Consider the following 20,936-nt stretch of genomic DNA (forward strand, 5'->3'; position numbering starts at 1 on the left):
TATTACAAATGTAGAAAATGTGGATGGTTAAATGTTTTACCCTGAAAATAGAATTGAAGAATTTAAGCATCCTAAGCATTTTCCATTAATTCTATTAATGTTAATATAAATCATGCTTAATGAGCTTTTTCAATAGAATAGAAATATTGAAGAAGAAAATATTCTCTTTAATTGGTACTAAAAATATATGGAAGGCTTTGGAAAATACACAAGTTTGCCCAGTATTAATTTCCCTTATTGTCTAAAAATTAACAATAGCTGTATTACTCACTCTCATTATGCAGTCCTTAAAGAGAAAATGATTGTGTAAGGCTTTTTTATGATTATATTCTGAAGCAATGTGATAAGTTTTCTTGAATGAAGACATGACATGAAAAACCTTTCACACCTTTGTTTACTACTTGAAACACAGGCTTTAGAATTCCTTTCACAAAAAATCTCTCCTGGAATCTCAGACCTTTTGTCTGTGTGGGTTGCAAATTTCTGACGTACAGTGGTCTTTGAATGAGGACAGCCATGTTCTTCTAGGAGTTATTCCATTGTTCAGCAGTTATAGAAGAACGTCATGTCTGTAATGAGTATGCACACCTTAGAGTCCTAATGTTCATACAAAACTTCTAGCAATCTCCCAAATTTTAGCTATTAATGTTACTATTTTTATTCTGCTCTTGAAGTTCATTTGACTCTGTCAAAGTTTTCACTCAGATTTTATGAAGTCCCCCTTTTCAGCTTAATGATCTTTGGAGCCCTTTACTCCATCATCTTCCTCCTTTTCATTTTGTTTCATACTTGATTTACTCTTCTCTTTCTTCCTGATTTTTTTAAGACCTAAATTCACTTAGCCAGACATTAAGTTCTAGCTTAATCTATCCTCTTTCGCATTCTTAAAGCACTTCAATATGAATTAAACTGCTACCAGCTACGGGGAAATCATGTGTATTGGTGTATTTTTTCCCCCTCAGATTAATGTGTTCTATGTTTACATTATTTAAGTGTTTTATAAAATGTCCACCTTATTCACTTTCATGAATGAACACATTATCTGTTATTCAGAACTTCTTTATAAACCTCTCCATAGTGCTCTGGCCTTCTGCTCTTCCTGCAGTGTTTAAATTTCAGCATTTCATTAAACTTCGTAATTTCAGCATTTTATACCCTGCAGTATATAGTTTTTTACAATTTAGAGCACATTGTTAGGATAAATTGGTGAGGCAGATATTACATATCTTCCTCAATTTTCAGATAGAAAAACTGGGCTAAGTGAGCTGCCCCAGTTATCAGGTTAATAAGTGGTGTCGGCAACATTTAGACTCAGGTGTTCTAACTTCAAGTCCTGTATATTTACTTCGATGCCAAAATGTTGTATCATCTATTCAATGTCCTATTTTTGTTTTCTTTTATTGAAAGTTAGAATATAAGTTCTCTGACAGGAGTCATCATGTCTCATAATTATTCTAGAAAAAAGAAAAACTAAACAGGAGCACATTTTCTGCAATCAACTAACTGGTTAATTAACATAAATTATCATTTCATTCTACTTATATGATAGCCTCCATTTTAACTAATTTGCCCATTAGAAGTTCTGTTTTATCCTTCAGTTCCAGAAGAGGAAAACATGTACTTCTTTTCTCCAAATATAATGGGAAAAGTAAATATTTTTTGTTTGACTTAGAGTTTTGGCCCATGATTTGATTTTGCATGATAGTCCCCTGTTTGGAAAAACCTCTTATGAAGACTAGACCAGTAGATGGCTCTCTAATTCCTGAATTATAAAGGAGAATGGAGCTAATACATTTGACTTCTGGTGAACAGATTTGATTTGATTACACCAATGACAGGCATAAACTTTATGCAGACTTGCTGAAATGGGACACTTTATGTTGTTTTGTCATGTAGATTAAAATGGGAAAGCTATTCTTGACCCTCCTTGTCCTTGATAAGTTCCAGAGATTGTTGAAGGAATCAGCACCAGCAAGAAAGACAATTTGTTCTTCTCTGGATAGAACACTGAATTTATTAGTGCAGGGCAAATCCTTCCCCAAGAGTTACGTTACTAGGAGAACCAGAACTAATAGCAAAAAAATTGATACAGTTCTCTTTGTCAGGTGGCCCAAAGTTCCTTGTCACATTGTGGTATCTGATGTAAATGCAAAAATGTAGGATCTATTTATTTTTACTAAGATGGAGATGGAATGTGGGGAATTTAGAAACAGGAGACATAGAAAACAAAAAGTATACCAATTTATCCTTCCCAGATATCATTATGCTTTTTGTGTTCTAATATGAAAAAGTTTGAAAGCAAAGAAAATCATGTTTTTAAAGTATTGGCCAAATGCTATGCCAGCACTAAAAAAGAAAGGAAGAAATATCACGTTTGTCAACATATGCATGAATGTGTCTGTATAAACATGTTTGTGTACAGGAACATAGTTTCAGAACTTTCAAAGCAATTTCTTGCCTTGTTCAGAAATCACTCTACATTCAACTGCTCTTTTTCAGAAGCCAACTTTTAAACATCCTCTAAATAATCCTGGCAGAAGATAAATATGTGTCCTGTTGGAACTTACTCCTGTGTTTTGAGACGTGGTTAATTTCAATATCACTTCTTACAAATAAGACAGGGAAAGCCCAAGTGCTATCTTCAGAAGAATCTGCATTAACAGGTGAAGAATCCCTGTATGGTTTCTAATGGGCTGAGTGTGGAATTTATGTATAGCTTTGGCTTTCACAGTAACTTTATGCTATTTTGAAGAGCTCTGAATACATATGATTTGAATGAACATAGCATTATACATATTTGAGGTTTGGAGTGACACAGTCAACTAACCACTCATATAGATAATTTCAGTGGCTAGGACACAGCAGTGTTATTTCAAATAGCTCACCAACCTCATAGGGTTTGCATATAAGAAGAATGATCACAATAAGCCATCCTGAATTATTTCCATGCAAGTTGAGGTTCTTGAATATGCCAGTTCTCTTTAGGATAAAGGAATCTGATCTTAAGCATGAACGGACACAGAAGGATATCAAGATACCTTGCTCTGAGCAGAGCTCATGCAGCCCAGCCTCTCCAGCCTGAAATGCCAAAAGCTCAAGTGTTGTATTTGGCTTCTTTAACCACTGAGATTACGAGGACCGGAAAAAGCCACTGTGTGCATCAGTTTGTCAAATTTCAAATCCATGAACTATGAAAATGAATAGTACTTATCTTAAATGAACTGTTCCATGATAAGCATAATAACTTTCTCAAAACCCTTAACTCTTTGGAGGAAAGGGCGTCTCTGTTTTCATTCTTATGTCTTCCTTTTTTTACTAGTGTCCTCTTCATCCTAGTCACGTAAATGAATTGATAAGCCAAATTCTTCTGTCTTCTGATTCTTTCTACATAAGGGGATTTGATAAATACTCATTGAGTTGCCACAACACCAGGGGTCATATAGGTAATATGGGCTTTCTTCATGTTTGAACTGTCCTAGGTACTCAAGGTGGATACCTAGGGAATACCTCAAATAGATAATAGAATGAATTCTTCTTCTTTTTAACTTGGAGTGTATCTAGGAAAGGAAGGAGCTAAGTAGGGGTAATGAGAATGATAAAGCAAGAAAGAATCTGGGATTTCTTCACCTTCTATTTAGAAAACAAACCGATATCAAGACTGTACTTGCATTTTGCTTACAATGTTTAACAGTACTTTTAGCTGGTTCCAGTATTGAAAATCACTACTCTTTTACGGTTATAATAGCAGGTGGTGCTAAGCTCACATAAAATCATTTTCAGAAATACCTTTCTGCATATCCTTAAGGCTTAAAGCCCGGGATAAGTGGACATAAAGTAGCTCCTATGCTAGAGAGGGAGCTGCCCAAAGTGAGGGCCTGATACCTCCATCAGGCTTTGGTAAGAACAAATTCTGGGCCTTACCCCTCACTCCAGCTTCTGCCTCCCAGACTTTATAAGGTGAAGAACAGAGGGTATCATCAGATTCGAGAGGCACCGAAATGAGGAGTGCTAGGACTTTCCCTCTGATTCCTACAGTCAAGAGGATGCTAACTACCTCCATGTCTAATGAGGGGGCACAAAGAATACCACTTGTAAATATGGAGGGTTACTGAAAGAAATAAGGGTGCTATCTCCTTCCCATACCAGGTGTCAATTTAGGTAGTAACCTTGTTTATTCTTTCTGCACCTACCTGATCTAGGGAAAAGAGATCTACACAGAGATACCTGAGCACAAAAAGGGGTCAGTGGTGAAGCTGACGATACTTGCACATTTTGTTTTGGCAAAGATGGCTGAGTATCCCTTGGGAACCACTGGACACTATAGCTGATGTCTCAGCACCCACTTTTTGGCTGCTAACTTACCCACAAGGCTGGCTACCTGGTGAGCATACCACATCACCAAAAGGCTGTGAGTGACCGCACAGGAGGACAGGAGCTGAAGCCGGGTGGGATCAGCGGAGTCTTACCCAAGAGCGTGCTTAGAAGCACTTGTTCTTCATCATCAAAATAGAGCTGGCCTTAGGCATGTACAATCAGGCTGGAGGTGTGAGTACTGAATTCAACTAGACTAGACTTTTAGTAGCTCAACCATATAGGAAAACTATGAGATTGGCCCAGTAAATTGATAACATGTATATATTTTTAAACAAAGAAGGGGAGGTTCCTTGTGATTCATTGAAGACAACTGTGAAAAAAAGTAAAGTATTTCATGCTCCCATCCCTGCCATGTTCAAGGCACATTATAAACTGCTATGTGAGGAGCTTGCTATGGCCGGGACCATTCAAAGAACATGAATTTTGAGGACATTAACTCTTTCCTAGTTATTTTGATGTCCCAATCAGAATATCCAGTTGCCTGTTCTAAATTCCAATGTCACATTAATATACATGAGTATTTTTAGATATTTAAAGTGATAAAATGACTGACTTACATGGTACCAACTAACACACTGATTTTATAACCCATTTTGCTTAAATATTATTTTTTGCTTCTAGGCAACTCAAAAATTGAGAACAGATTTTTGCCAAAGCAGTGACTGAGCCCTAGTGATGTCACTCGCTCATCTGATTCCTATTACAACATTCGGAGATTTTACAGCTGAGAACTTTCCACCGTCTTTCTCAGTTGTTGTTTGAGTCCAAAATTTTGGTATCTCTCTCTGTGGCAAACCAGTTTGAAAAGAATCAGGACTCCAGGGGCGAGGTGGAGGGGTGGAAGGAAAGAGAAAGTGAAAATGCCAATTGCTATTAAATAAACTAGAAACTGTTGAGAAGGGAATTTTTACTACACTGACTACTCTCACCACTGGAATGTCCTTAAAGGGTATATTTAAGAACACGTTTTGCTTCACATTCTTGTAAAAAATCTGCCCTGTCCTCTATCACTATCAAGAAGAGAATAGCTAGGTAAGGTCGGACATTAATAGGCAATGAATACGTTAAAGATGTCTGATTGTCTTCCACAGTCAACAAACAGCCCATGATAAAATGACCACACAGAGTATGTCTGTGCAGTCTTTATGATGATGGCACATTTCTATGTAGCTTATTGCTTCCACAAAGAAAATCCACCAGCCCTCACACATGAGTAATTTGATTAAACACGATCAGCCAAATTGCTTGTTTTCTGCGAATAAGAGACCGTTAATTCTCTCGTGGAAACACAGCTTATTTTACTTGTTCTCTTTCAAAAAGGAAGAAAACAATAAAAAAAAAACCCAACATATTTTTCGTGTACTTCCAATACATTTTTGTTTATGGTACCCCCATGTGCTCTACATTATTTAAAACCCTCATCCTAGAAACCTAGCCCTCTGAATATAATTTTTGACAGTAATATTGGGTGAGAAAGTAGTCATTTCCCATTTTGAATGTTATGGAAATTCCTCTAAGAGGCATGCCTATTTGTGTAAATAAAACAAGATGCCATTCTCAGAAACTGGTTCCTTTTTATGGCTGAGGAAATTAACCGCAGATTTGGGAGTTCCAAAGAGAAGAGTCGGCTAATGCTAACCAATCTGAATTGCAAGCAACTTAATGTGATGCATGGAGGCAGATTCAAGTGCAAAGACACTATGAACATCAAGAATTTCAGCTAATTTGATAGCACAAAGAAATATGTATTTTTCATATGCAGGAATCTTAAAATAATCATAGGGTTTTAGTCCAACATGACCAAAGCCCTTGCAAGTCTCATCTAACTTGTGACGTTACTGTCATGGCCTTGTGGTAGAATATGAGAACGATGATCTTTCTCCCTGTGCCATGCATTCTTCCCCTGATTTGTAAAGCAATTTCCACTAACTGCACCTCTGCATTAAATATGAGCACAGGCGGGAAATGGCCCACAGTGCTGGCTAGAATGTCTTCTGCAAGTGTTTATTGCAGTTTCCAGCCCACATTGTTACCAGAAAAAAATGGAGAACTGACACAAATCTGCAGATAGTTTAATGTTGTAGGATCTGCAGTGATAAATATTACATAGGGGTGAGTGGCATATAGGTACTGAGCTTTGCAAAATCTACACATTCTGATTTTAAAATAAAAATCATAAAACACGGTGCATCCTTCAAATTAATTTTCCCCAAAACATGCCTAGATGTTAGTATGTCTGTGGCTAAGAGGCAGCGCAGAATTTTTCACATTTATTTGTCTGACCAACTGGGTTCTGACTCTTAGGTCATTACATTTTTAAGGACCTACATCTTTTATAGATGACCCGATAAATTATTTTTCTTGTGAAATTTTTTAAATGTTGCTATAAAATATTTCCTTTTTCTTTTCTTGCACCATACCAAAAATTGGCTCCTCCTATCTCCCCCCCACACTACTCCAGGGCTAAATCATCTAGACAATGTCCTTAGAATGTGAGAGGCACGTGGTATAATGCTTAATAGCATGAATTCTAGGGTCAGATTTCTGCTACTTGCTAAATGGTCATGGCTAAATTTTTTAGCTTTGCTGTGCCTCTGTTTTCTCAATTGTAAAATACAATGATAATGTTCCTATTGTTATGAAGACTAAAGAAGTTAAGAGGAATAAATAGAATTAACGGGTTAAGAGGAATACGTAATTCGTATTTGTAAAGAAAACCTTAGGACAATACTTGGCACATAGTAAGTGCTACAAAATCTCTTGCCAAATCATTAATTAATGTGTTTAGTAAATATTTATTGAATAGCTAAATTGTTTACTTTTTCAGTAAGTCCTCTTTTAAGAAGAAACAAATTGTAGAATCATCAGTCAGTGTGTTTTACCAGTTCTTTCTTTGCTATATGGCATAACTTATTGGGCCATGTATATAGGCACAAGCTCCTCTGAGATGTGTGTGGCTGGGAGGGTTTCCTCCAACAGCTCACAATGATTATTACCACAGAATGTGTACTTAGCACCTTTATTTTTATGACACATTTCTACTCAGCTTGTTGTCCTTTATACATTCAGTGATTTGACAAACCTAATATACCAAAGTATAATATTAGTATTTCCGATACAGTATTTTTAATTGAGACCAAAACATCATCCAAATACATTTCTTCATTGGGAACACTCTCTGTTTAGTAAACAAATTCTGTTACCACTATTGTTATAGACACTTATTCACCCTGGAATGTATTTCCATTGTAAAAATTTAAGGTTCCCAACATATCCACAAACAAAATTTTCTCTTGTCTACATATTGAGCATTTATAACTATTTGATAGTTATTCACTTCATTTTTTTTCTGGTTTCCATTGAAGATATTTTAGCCTAAAAATATACTAGGATTAATTTTCCAATGTAAAGGGCTTTAAATGCAAAGAAAGCTATTTTATGTGATAAAAATAAAGAAAAAGGTGAAGAATAAAGAAAATAAAGAAGCCCCTTTCAGAAGTTTAAGGGCAGCTTGCATAGGAAAGCATGTGAAATTAATCACACTGGCTTTTGGAGCATGCACTTTGGACTTGAATCCCAGCATTACTCATGATGAGAACCTGGGCTCTGAGCTTTTATTTCCCCATCTGTAAAATGGCAATAAAACATCCACCTTATTGGGATATTGAGGGGATCAAGAGATGCTTAGTTTAGGGACTGGCACACAGTAGAAGAGATTTCTTAAGTTGAGATAGCTGTGAAATTAATCAAGACACCCAATCACATGTTATAAGTCCTTTGAGGACAAGTACCATATACTCCAGTGAACATTCTGAGCAATCAATAAAACAGTCATTGATTGGCAGGCAAAGCAAACATCTGTTTCCAAAAAGATTACAGAATAAATCAACTGGATGGATAGATAGGTCATGAAACATAGAGCTTGCCCAAGCAATATCTGCATTGAGGAGGAAGCTGCTGGCTCTAGTCTTATTCACAGGGTGAAATCATTTCCACTCATCATGATCAATATTTAAATATTATTCTATGTGTTCTGGAAAGACAAAAAAAATGATGACTGTCAATTTGTAACAATATGCAAATTGAGCTAGAATGATCAATATCTTAAAAACTTCCTTCAATGGGTTCATATTTATAGTATTAGCTAATGAATCTTGATTTAATATTCAAAGAGCTTCCTAAGCTTCAGGTAATATAAAAAATTCTCATTAAAATATAATTTAATTTTTTTTCTTTTCTTAAAAAATTAAATTCCATGTTGCAGAAACCAGGAGGACTGGGTTCCAGAAATCTCTGACACTTAGCTTATTTGGATTTGCATGAAGCTCAAATTGGCTGAGCAGAATCCTGCTTTAATGGATGCCTCCTATAGAGGAAAATCGGTTTGTTTCATGTAAATGGAATAAATTTACTATTTTCTGTCCCTTCCATTTGCAGAGCTGGACATAACTTGAACATTATGTGTATATTTCTAATGGGAATTCGTTTTTGTTCTCTAACAAGATATTGTACCAGAAAGTGAGTCACAGAAAAAAGGCCTTGCTTACCCTGCAGGAAAAATATTTGAAAATCTAAAAGGCTAGACCTCAGGATGGGAAGTGGCCAATTGTGAGGAAAATTCTCTTATTCTATTTTTTTTTTTTTACTTTATTAAAAACATCTGAAATAGCATTTATAAATTTTAGGGTGTGAACTAAATATAGATATCCAATATTGTCAAATTTTTCTCTTTCTGGATATTTTTTTGAGAGATTATAATGCTGGGCATAAAATGGGGCAATATGGACTTCTTTGGCTTTCAATTTCATTACACATTTTTTTTTTTCTGTTTGGTCTGGCTCTTAGAATTAAATCCATACTACAATTTATATAATTTTTAGAAAAATAAAATAAAACAATGTTCTATAGTACTTTTTATTTGTCGATTTATTCATTTTTCTGAAAACCTTGCTTTCTCCAGCACATGAGAGTACAAGATGCCCATCATTTGAATCTCTCTATTCACTTTGACCCCTATTTAAACAACATCTGGCAATAAACTGTGAGTTTAGACAAAATTATAGGTATAGACTGTAGACATTTAAAGTTAAAATTAAACTTAAGTGCCACTGATCAGAATCTCTGAGATCTGTGTTTGAGCTGTTTATTGATTAAACAGTTGGCAGAAATTTTGATAACTTTTTTCAAATAAATCTTACAAATGAAAAAATTCAATTCAACGACAAAAAAAATAAACAACTCAATTAAAAGATGGGACAAAATAACCTCACCAAAGAAGATATATGGGTTGTCAAACAAGCATTTGACAGTATATGCAACATCATACGTTATTAAGGAATTGCAAATTAAAACAACAGTGAGCTGCCACTACACATTTATCAGAATGGCCAAAATCCAAAACACTGACAACACCAAATGCTGGTGGGAATGTGGAACAACAGGAACTTTCATTCATTGCTGGTGGGAATGCAAAATGGTAGAGCCACTTTGGAACACAGCGTGGTGGTTTCTTATAAAACTAAACATACTCTTACTGAAGGATCCAGCGATCTTGCTTCTTTGTATTTACCCAAATCAGTTGAGAACTTACGTCTGCACAAAAACCTGCTACAAACAGATGTTTATAGCAGCTTTATTCATGATTGCCCAAACTTAGAAGCAACCAAGGTGACCTTCACTAAGTGAATGGCTAAATAAACGGTGGTACAACCAGACAATGAAATATTATTCCATGCTAAAAATAAATGAACTATCAAGCCATGAAAAGACTTGGAGGAAACTTAAATGTGTATTCTTTTGTTAAAGAAGCCAATCTGAAAAGGCAACATACTGTATGATTCCAATTATATGACATTCTGGAAAACACAAAACTATAGAGACAGTAAAGAGATCAGTGATTGCCAGGAAATAGGGGGACGGAGGGATGAACAGACAGAGCACTCTGAATTTTTAGGGCCCTGAAACTAGTCTGTAGGACTATAATGATGAATGTCTGCTATTACAGATTTTCTACACCCATACAATGTACAACACCAAGAATGAAACCTAATATTAACTATGGACTTTGGGTGATTATGATGTGTCATTGTAGGTTCATCTGTTGTGATAATGTACCACTCTGCTATGAGATATTCATAATAGGAGTGTCTATGCATGTGAGGGGAAAGGGATACATAGGAAATCTCTGTACCTTCCACTTACTGTTTCTATGACTCTAGAACTACTCTAAAAATAATCTATTTTAAAAATTATTAAGGCTCAATCTAAATTAATTTATATAAGACAATAGAAAGAATGAAAATTCTGCTGGATAACTGAGGATCTCAACGCACTTGCAAATAGATATATCTGCCTAATCAATACAATTTAAATATTCATTCACATCCTGATTTATTCACAAAATAGTTATTGATGTCTACTTGTGGTGAATCAAGATATCATGTCTGCTCTCTGGGACTTTACAGTGCTGGGAGAGAAACAGACCATTGATTAATCGCAAAGGAGTGTCACGAGATTTATTTTGAATGCACACATGAAAAACATAATGGCGAAATATGTATATCAGAATCTATCAGAATTGGGAGGTTAAGAAAGTGATCTGGAGGCTCTGACACAACTAAGTTGTGACTCGTAAGAAGCGGCTGCCATTGAAGGAAAGTGTCAAAGATAATTTCACTTCTGATGGTAAGGCTCTCAGATAGCAGAGACCTCTGATTTGGCTGTGTAGTTTTAGTATTGTGTGTGTGTGTGTGTGTGTGTGTGTGTGTGTGTGTGAGTGAGTTTTAATTTTTAGAGCATTTCTTCACAGAAGCAATGAGTAAGAGAGAAATGAAAACTGAAGTGAGGAACTTCTGTAAATTCTATACTGCACAATGGAGCCAGAATTAGAACTTGAGTTTGGTCTGTTTTCGAAGTTATAATTGGGCTAACACTTGTACAAAGGCATATGGAGGCAACCGTTCATCGAAGCAGAGCTTGCAAAGGATTTAGAATTGCTGCTTTGAAACCACCTAACCATAGATACTGTTTCTTGGACCAATGTCTGTTCTGAACCGTATCTTAACACTCAATGAGCGATTATGCAAAATTGGGCAAAGGCCAGATGGTTTCTTACTGTCTCCTTGGAACTCTGGAATGGACAGTTTAGAACTATCTAAGGAATCTTTTCAAATAGCTGGTCTGGATTATTTCTATTAATAGAAATGGTGTACCTGGGGTGGGAGTGGGTAGATAATACTGTATTCTACTTGCCCAGATGTCACATATGACACACTTCACTTCTATAATGTCTCATCCCAAGATGTCTTTTAAAATATTCACATCTAACATTGACACTTCTACTTTTCTCAGATCTCCTCTTTTCTCTGAGACACACTTCATGTGCTAATGCCAGAGTAACTGAGCTACACAGTGTTTTCTCATAGCAAAACTGACCCTTTATGAGTCATATATAAAAGGATAACTTTCTGGCTGATTTGATTTCATTTGATTTTTAGTAGCTTTGAAATATAGACACATTCTCTCTTCCATTCCATTATTTCTGTCTCCATGTGTGTAGCAAAAAAGTGTTTGGGTTATAATATAAAATAGCAGATAAATATGCTATCATCCAAAGTTTTGCATAATTAGTTTAAGTATAATACACTCACTTTTGAAAATGTCCATACAACCAGGATCTTTTCCCCTCCCCTGTGGGGTTGCAGTTCTGCTTTGCATCTCATCTCAGACACATAATTAGTTGTAGCAGGCACATTTAGTGGTCTCACAGCCTACATCACCCAAATCTTCTTTGAACATCATTTTAGCAAAGTAAACCCAGGAAATTCTGTTCACCTTACTTAAATGCTTGTAACTTTAGTATTTTTACAATTTTTTTCTGGCTCAGCACAGATGGGATTTTTCAAATGAAAACCAGATGAAAGTAAACGACAATCTCACCATCAAAACCTTAAGGTAGGAAGACGCAGGCCTAGCTCTGTGCTGTAATCAGACCCGCTTTTGCAGTGAAAGTATGTTTCCAATAACTGCACAGTTACCTTCCATTAGAGACTCAAAGCAGCCTTTTTACTTTTTCTTTTATAATTTGACATAGTAAAGGGAGAAGTGGGCTTTCAAATCTCTAATCCGTGTCAACCTGAGATGAAAGTTTTTAGCACTCTGCCTCCGTGGGGGTATTTGGATTTGTAGTTCATTTTACAAATCCTGTTTAACATACAATTAAATAATAATGTAAATATGTGACATAATCTCCCCTGGCTACAAACTTTCACTGACCCTGGTGATTTCCTCCCCTTGGGGTTTTAAATTTGATTTCTATTCCCTACCTTACTGAAACATACATACTCATGCCTACTTTGGTTGCAATTGGCTGAACAGTCATTTAATGTGTATCTTCTTTAAAATTTATTTGCAATAATTTTCATTGGAGCACAAAAAGAGCCCCTGATTAGAAAGGAGTACTCCTAACTCTGTTGCCAATTGGATTTATTTTTATTTTTTCACTATACATCTAGATTGTCTCCAAAGTAGCCTCTATAACTGGTGCACATTAAAATCACTTGAGGAGCTTTAAAGCTGAGGGCACCTTCTCCAGATGCTTCTATTTAACTGGTTCAGAGTTGGGACCTGGACATTTGCAGTTTTGAAACATTTCTTCATTCATTCTCATATGCAGCCTACTTTGAGACTCACTTTCCTACAATCTAGATTCTCCCTTTTTGAAGGGATTTTCTCCTGTGTTGCAAATTTTGGGGTCCTTCTTACATTTTCAGGAGAGTAAAGGAATTAGTCAAGACTGGGAGGAATGTGAATTCTTTTGCAGACGCACAACCTGATCCTGGAAGAAATCCTTCTCAGTAGTAAGTGACATTAATTAGCATCATATCCTTGTTCTAAGGATGGACATGTGAAAGGAAGCTCTGTAGGCTTTTAAACTACATTGAGTGTCTCTACAGTACAGTTATCTGATCTCGCAACAGCATTTAGTACAAACTTTCTCAAAACCAGAGGCCTGCGTGCCTTGATTCTATTAGCCCTTCATATTCTGGTATAATTAGAACTGGCCTCCGATATGGCAAATATTTAAAAACAATGATGTGGTGAAATAACCTATTGGATACTTACAGAATGGATAATTTCTCTAGGGTATTCATATTTCTTCTGTTTCAGGTTTTATTTCTTCCCACCGTAAATGGGGACATCAAAGACATGGGTCTGAATCAGCTAGCGAGGCATGATCAGAACGGATGGTGCAGATTTTGTTTCATATCGTTTCAGAAAATTTAAGCCAAAAGAAAATATGGTTCTCAAATCTAGAAATGTTGTTTTACATTCCTGGGTTTTCTTCTATGATATTTATTCCACTCAATGTTCTTTTACACTTATAATAAAAAAAGAAAACATTCATGATAGAGTGTCATGTTTTATCATTAATAAGATGGCTAAATATTTTTATTACAGAAAATAGGAAAGTCTTTTTAAACTAATATAGATGTTATGGATTTTTAAGAATGCTACATGGGAAAATTAGCTGTAGTGTATGTTTTATATTTTTCCAAGGTCCTAATAAAATAATATGTAACTAAATATCTCAAGTTGTAATTCTAGTAGGTCATCCTTCCAAATGTCTTTCCTCTCTCTTTTCCCTATTATTTCTTTATCTCAAAATAAAAAATAACCAAAATATTTAATTTGGAGCCCTTCAATATCTATTTTTTTAAAAAGGCCTTGAAAAGAGCAAAGAAATATTTTGCTATATTGATTCAGATGTGGGAAACTTGGAACTGTGAGCATTTGTGTGCCTTTTAATTTGATACAAAAATGGGGCTGAAAGTTCAGGAAAGTTCTAGGGTACCAGTAAATACAATTAAAAGGTAAATTAATAGATTGAAATAAAATAGATTGAAATGAAATAAAATATGGGAATAAAATGTGATTAATGTACCATGGTTAAAGACTGAATATAGAAGAGATTTGACGTGTAGAGATATGTAAACAACCTAGAGGAGATAATACAGCTTTATCTTGAAGGAGCCCAAGGTGGAGATTGATAGGGAAAATTACAATGGAGTCAAATTTAAAAATAGAAAACTTGTCAAAGAAAAAAAAATCTCAGAGAATGAAAAAAATAAATGAAATAAGGACATTTAGAAAAGTTATGGTTATGGTCCCGTATAAGATTTCAGAAAGAAACCTCTACAAAATCTGTGTTTCTCCTGAGGGAAAATGGTCAGGGAGGAAAGACGTAAGATTTAGTCACAGATCCCTAGTTTGAATTTTTTATCGGTCATTTAGTATACAATGTAAGGCATATTGCATTCCCATTTATAAAACTGCATTTATGATTTGTTTTTATAGGTGTCATGATAACAAAACGCTATTTCCCTATGTTAAGTGCTTTGCAAATTATAGAGGTGTTTTCAAATACAGGTAGAACCTTGCAATTCCAAGTGAGATTCCCGTTTTTTACAGGATTCCTAAATTGGCTAGTATTTCATATGCAAATTGATTTGGTGGTTCACTGGTCTAAAAGGAGTGGGAATTGTGCAGTGGGAGACATCCTTAATCTTGGAAACAGTCAGCTTTAACATAGATTGGTAATACGTGAGCAAATGCCTAAAATCTCTGAATCTTCTCTCCTCATCTATAAATCTAAACAGGGAACAATTTTGGAGGTTCTCTGAAGTGCTTTCATGACATTTGTGTATGTACAAATCGATTGTAAGAGATATTTCAAATTAATTTTTACTGATAGGAGTTAACTTTTTTTTAATGGTTTCTTTTTATTATATGTTTGTTGAGAATATTTCTATGATGTCACTCAGTCTCCTGCCACCTCATTCACTCCTTGAAAGGAAAAGAAATGGGAATTGCCTGCACCTGAGAGCTTATCTGCATATGTCCCATAAACGTGAGTGGTATTAAGCGCCATCTATCACAGGTATACTAGCAGGGAAAACAAAACAAAACAAAACTATATATATATATATATACATATATATATATATATATATATATATATACGTATATATATATATACACATATATATATATACATATATATACACACACACACACACACACACACACACACACACACATATATATGAACTTTTTGGAGTGGATTGTATTTGAATCCTCCTTAAGCTCTGAAACAAACAAACAAAATATCTAGTGAATGGAAGCAGAACTTACAAAACCATGTAGGAAAATCAAACATTCTAATTTCAAATATTTTCTTCTTGAATATCATTTTTTAAACTCTCATTTGTTTTCTCTCTTAGGTTACTTTTAGTATGTGACAAATGCATAATTTGCAAATAATCAGCAGGGTTTTTGTCCTTTACAAAAAGAGCTGGTAGCCGTGCACACTTAGTAATATAAAGGAAAGAAGACCCTTATCAATTAACCTCTTATATCCATTGGACAGCCAAACACCTGGCTACCCCTATGATTCCATAGGGTCTATGGTGTCTGGTCTACGTGGCCACATTCAGATAATGTGCCAACAGCCTGAAGCACTTACTTAGACTGAGATAAGGAAGTAAGAAAACTATGAAGGATGTTCATAAGAATTTTGTGTACTTTTTGTCTGAAAGGTGCCTTTCAACTCTAGACCAGACAGGTAGATAGTATGCGTAGACTGTGTCTCATTGAGAAATGTTCACTAGACCATGACACTCAGTTGATAAGGGTGACAAGTTGAATTGAACTTGTTCCTAGTGGTCCAATGTCCATCACCTTCCTAATTCAACCTCATTTCTAATTTGTAATCTAGCCCCTGGTTTCCATTAGCTGTCTGGTACTGACCCAAAGGATTTGAACATGGATTTTGACTTGGATGCATTTTACTGATCTTTAATGTTTTCCACTCTAAGCCAAGACTGCTAACTTTCATTCAGGCTAGCTGGAGTTTTTAATTACTAAGAAGATGAAATTAAGACAGTAATTTTAAAAAACAGTTTATCGAGGAAAACTTTACTTGCTATAAAATTTACCTGTTTAAAGTGCAACTCAATGATTGTTAGCATTTTTACAGAGTTGTGTAACCATCATCATAATCTAAGTTTAGAATATTTTCATCATCCCCCAAAGCAGCCTTATACCCATTAGCCATCATTTTCCACAGCACCATCTCCCAGCTTTAGGCAACCACTAATGTACTTTCTATCTCTACAGATTTGCTTGTAATTTTTGATAAATGATTTAAACAATCCAGAAAATTCTTCTCTTTTTCTCCAAATTACTCACCACATGATCTCTAACTTCTCAGTATGATGTTATTTACTTTCTATTAGGATCTGGAATATTAGCAATTAGAAATTATTTTCCTGTATATGTGTATTTTTCAAAGTCTAATTGTCCATTATCAAATTATTTAGGCATGTTACATTTTGTTCTCTGCTGTGTTTCCTTCTGTCTTTTAGCAGTGAGAGAAGAGGCATAGTAGCAAAGCCAAGAACACATGCGGTATCAATGACTTCACTCCTTTCCATCTCTGAATTTTTATTTAGTTTTAATCACCCCTGAGACTTTCAGGAAGTGAAGAGCCAACCTTGGGTCTTTAATTGGCAAGGCTCATCTCTTAGATCCCATGGCTAGTATTAGTCACCAAGGAGAAATCCCTCTCCAGTCATACACACTTCCAGCCCTTGTAAGATTATAATTATATAGCCTTTTTGCTTTCCATGGAAGGGAATCAAGGTCATACAGAACAAAATAATTTTATCAGAGTTTAAATGAGCATGAACATATACTGATTTGGATGGGTCAATCTGATATAACTAAATTTTTACACAACTAATAAACTAATCTCAGTATGGAAGAACAATATAGAATGATTACTCTAATTCTAATAATGAGTAACATTTATTGTGTACCTATTGTATACATTTGGGGGTACTTGATTAAAAGTAATATAAACAAATTAAAAGGAATAGGGTCTGATTTATTGAAAAGATACAGGTTGACTCTAGATTGATGAATAAGGTAAAGAAATATGTCCCAGACTAGGCAGACAGGAAGGCCACCTTGGAAATCTTGAAGCGAGGAATTCATCTTTAGGGTACAGTGGTCCAGATGAATACATTTCAATATACAGTATGTTTGGTATCCTCTTTTGAGTCAAATTCCAGGGAGAGAGCAACTAATTTGCGTAGCTCAGGTAACATTCCCACTTCCCAGCTGCCTGGATTGACAGCACTACTAAGACTGCATTCAAAGACAGGTGGTGACATTTCTGAAAACAAAAATGGGATTCTGTTTCTGGAATTAGAGTGAAGAAATAAATGTCAGACTGTTAATAGCCAACGTATTAGTTATTTTTCAAAATTTTACATAGTCCACTCATCTGGGCACTGCTCCAATCATTTTACAATTAGTTGCTCATTAAATTCCTCATACTAATCCTGCATGATAGGCACTATTATTATCAACTCCATGGTATAGATCCAGGGTGGTAAAGTGACGTTCCCGAACTCACACAGCTAATGAGAGAGCAAGGAGGGATTTGAACACGGTCTAGCTCCCAGGTGCCTGCCTGCTGTCAATCAACAAATACTGTGCTACCTCTCCCTGGGCATGAGGATCCGGAGATCTTCCTTTGCTTTTCATAAGCACCTCATGAGATGTATCCCTATTTCAAAAATAAGAAACTCAGATAGAGAGAGTTAAAATTTGACTAAGACTGCAGATTTCAGCACTCATTTGTTGTCCACCATATTATACTGTGTGTCTTCACTTTCATGTAGCAGTGGGCATTTCCATTATGTCAATGACTTAAATCCCATCCTAGATGCTTCAAGCTGACTTCAAAGCCCTATGCTGTATTTTCCCCTAAATAACATCTAAAGGCAGTCTTTTCCTTTTGCAATCACGGGCACTTCTTTCAATAAGAAGGCAAATACCAGCCCTCTGATGTGTGAATGAGACAAGACTGAAAAAGCTGGATTGAGATGCCATGTGCATCTTCTCTCTCATTTTCCCTTTTCCTGATCCGTCCGCAGTTCTACAAAGTAACATTTCTCTCATTGTGAGCATGCTAGGGCTTAATTCCCAAGCAGATCCACCAAATCACTGGTGAATCTAAGATTGTTCCAGTGGTCAATCTGTCCAAGGCCTGAGAGAAAGAGAATTTCTCATTTTCCTCTGTGAATGCAAAAATAATAGGCTAATTGTGCATTTTGTTTATATCATGTAAGTGTAAAACCCAAATGCATGTCAGCTTGCAGGCATCTTTATAAAACTTATTTCTCTGAAAAAAAAATTTTAAATAACAGGAAGGTGCAGGCTTTGAGGAGATTTTATAATCTGCTGCTTCTGGTCAGATTTAATCCTTGAAGTAGAAGGCTGACTGGTGGTAACTGTGCTCTTAGCATCCTATTTTAGTAGACACAATCTTTCTAGTGAGAATATAAGTTAGTTGCATTGACCATGTGTTGTTTAGGGGCTGATATGACATGTGACAGGCGGTATGCCATCCCAGGGAGAGATAGCCAAGGTTATGGACAATTCCACAGATACTGGCTACAAGACTCCCCTTTTCCCTCTGACTCAAGGTGATAATGCATAGTGGTTAACTGTGGCTTCTGAAGACATTTGGCTTGAGTCCAAATTCTGGCACCCCCCACCCCCAACTGTCTAGCTGCATGACGTTGGGAAGGTCACCTGTCTCTCTGTGCTTCAGTGCTCGCTCACATGGGTTTTTGTGAGGATTAGATGAGACCATGCATGCCTTAGAAAATGGAAAGCAATTGCTATATCAGGCATCACAAGTGTCTCAGTAGGAAAGGTTAAAGGATCAGCAGTGCACAATATATAGCAATTCTTGGAAATATAGAGTTTTATGTTTATACATTGAGCTGAATTGCTTCACAAATAAAGCATTATGTTTGAAATTGCACACAAGCATCTCTGGAACAATTAATGCCATTTCTCTTTACGTTGTCAGTAAAGAACTGTTGATCTAGAGATCCGGCGAAAGCAGCAGGCAATAGGGTGAAAATGAAAAGGAAGATAAGGCCAGATGAAGAGAAAGAATGCTGGTATTAAATACAGAGGGCGCCCAAAAAAATGTGTATACATTTTAAGAAAGGAAAAAAACTGTATTAAAATTGTAATACTCAATATATACTTATAACAAAAGATGAATACAAGTCATGTGTATACATTTATTTTGGCACCCCCAGTATATTTCTATCTTCCTTCAAAACTATTTTTGGTTAGCCCTTTGGGACTCTCACTCCAGGACTTGTTTGAAGTGGCCACTGGATAGATGGGGAAATGTACGCACTCCATATAGGTAATATCAGGGGTTTCATATATGCATTGATACCTATACATCTCATCAATCTATATCTACATATTTCATCTATATTGGTGTTTTTGAGGCATACCTAAAAATCAGTAAACAGATAAAGAGTTCTAGGCACAAACAAGGGACTTGTGTAAATCTTCTGAGGTCTGATTCCGGCAGTTATGGGCCTAGAGATGGCTGGTCAAGAATGCAAACCCATTAAAAGGGCAGAGGAAGGGATGTGGCCAAAATACAGGTTCAGGCGTGGTGTGGACATTTAACCAGGTGGTTTGATTAGGGGATGGCTTTGTGTACCTATTATGCTGTTATCTCTCATGTGTACCTCATTTGTCTGGACAACGCCATTTGAAGAAGCATTCATTATCCTGATGTTCAATACGAGACATGGAGACTTAGAGGTTAAGTAATTTCCTGTGTATCATCAACTGAATTGTGTGCCCCCAAATTCACATTTTGAAACCAATGTAACTGTATTTGGAGAGAGAGCCTTAAGGAGGTAATTAAGGTTAAATGATGAAATAAGGGTATGACCCTAATCCAATAGGATTCATGGTTTTATAAGAAGAGAAATCTCTCTCTCTCTCTCTCTCTCTCTCTCTCTCTCTCTCTCTCTCTCTCTCTCTCTCTCCCTCTCTCTTTCTCTTTCTCTCCGTCTCTCTGCCAAGTGTGGACAGAGAGAAGATAGCCATCTGTAAGCCTGGAAGAAGGCCCTTACCAGGAATCACATTGGCCAGCACCTTGATCTTGGACTTTCCTGCCTCCTGAACTATGAGAAAATAAATTTATGTTGCTTAAGCCATACAGCTTGCAATATGTGTTATGGTGTTATGGCAGCCTGAGCTGATTAATACACTCTGATTATAGATTATAAATTACTAATTGGCCAGGATTTGTGGTTCAAACCAGATAGGAGGATAGAAAAAAGCAAATAGACTAAAGATCATGAAACTGTAGAATAGAGTCTTGTATTGATAGGTTGGATTACACAAAAGTGAGAAAAAAAAAGGCCATTGGCTAAAGGAGAAGGTCTCGGTACCCCCTAGAAGTAGCTTTCTTTCTGTAGGGCAATGAAACCTGGCAGGTACTATTCCCCTAAATGGAGCAAAGGCTTAGAAGATGGCAACACAGGGCTCCAGGGCAATGGACCTCTAGGGACCTCTAGGGACACAGCCCACCAGAACACGGATTCTTCTTTGATTTTGTAAAAGCCAGAGCATTTTCATTTTTATCACATCTATCGACCTGTTAG

General features: G+C 36.1%; 1 long non-coding RNA gene across 1 annotated transcript in view; it reads right to left on the bottom strand.

The window, feature by feature from the left end:
* LOC141570517 (uncharacterized) overlaps positions 1–20,936 on the bottom strand; it is a 712,144-nt gene that overhangs the window by 16,524 nt on the left and 674,684 nt on the right. The window lies entirely within an intron of this gene.

Source organism: Rhinolophus sinicus, linkage group LG03, assembly GCF_036562045.2.
Source record: "Rhinolophus sinicus isolate RSC01 linkage group LG03, ASM3656204v1, whole genome shotgun sequence".
In the NCBI taxonomy this organism is placed as follows: domain Eukaryota; kingdom Metazoa; phylum Chordata; class Mammalia; order Chiroptera; family Rhinolophidae; genus Rhinolophus; species Rhinolophus sinicus.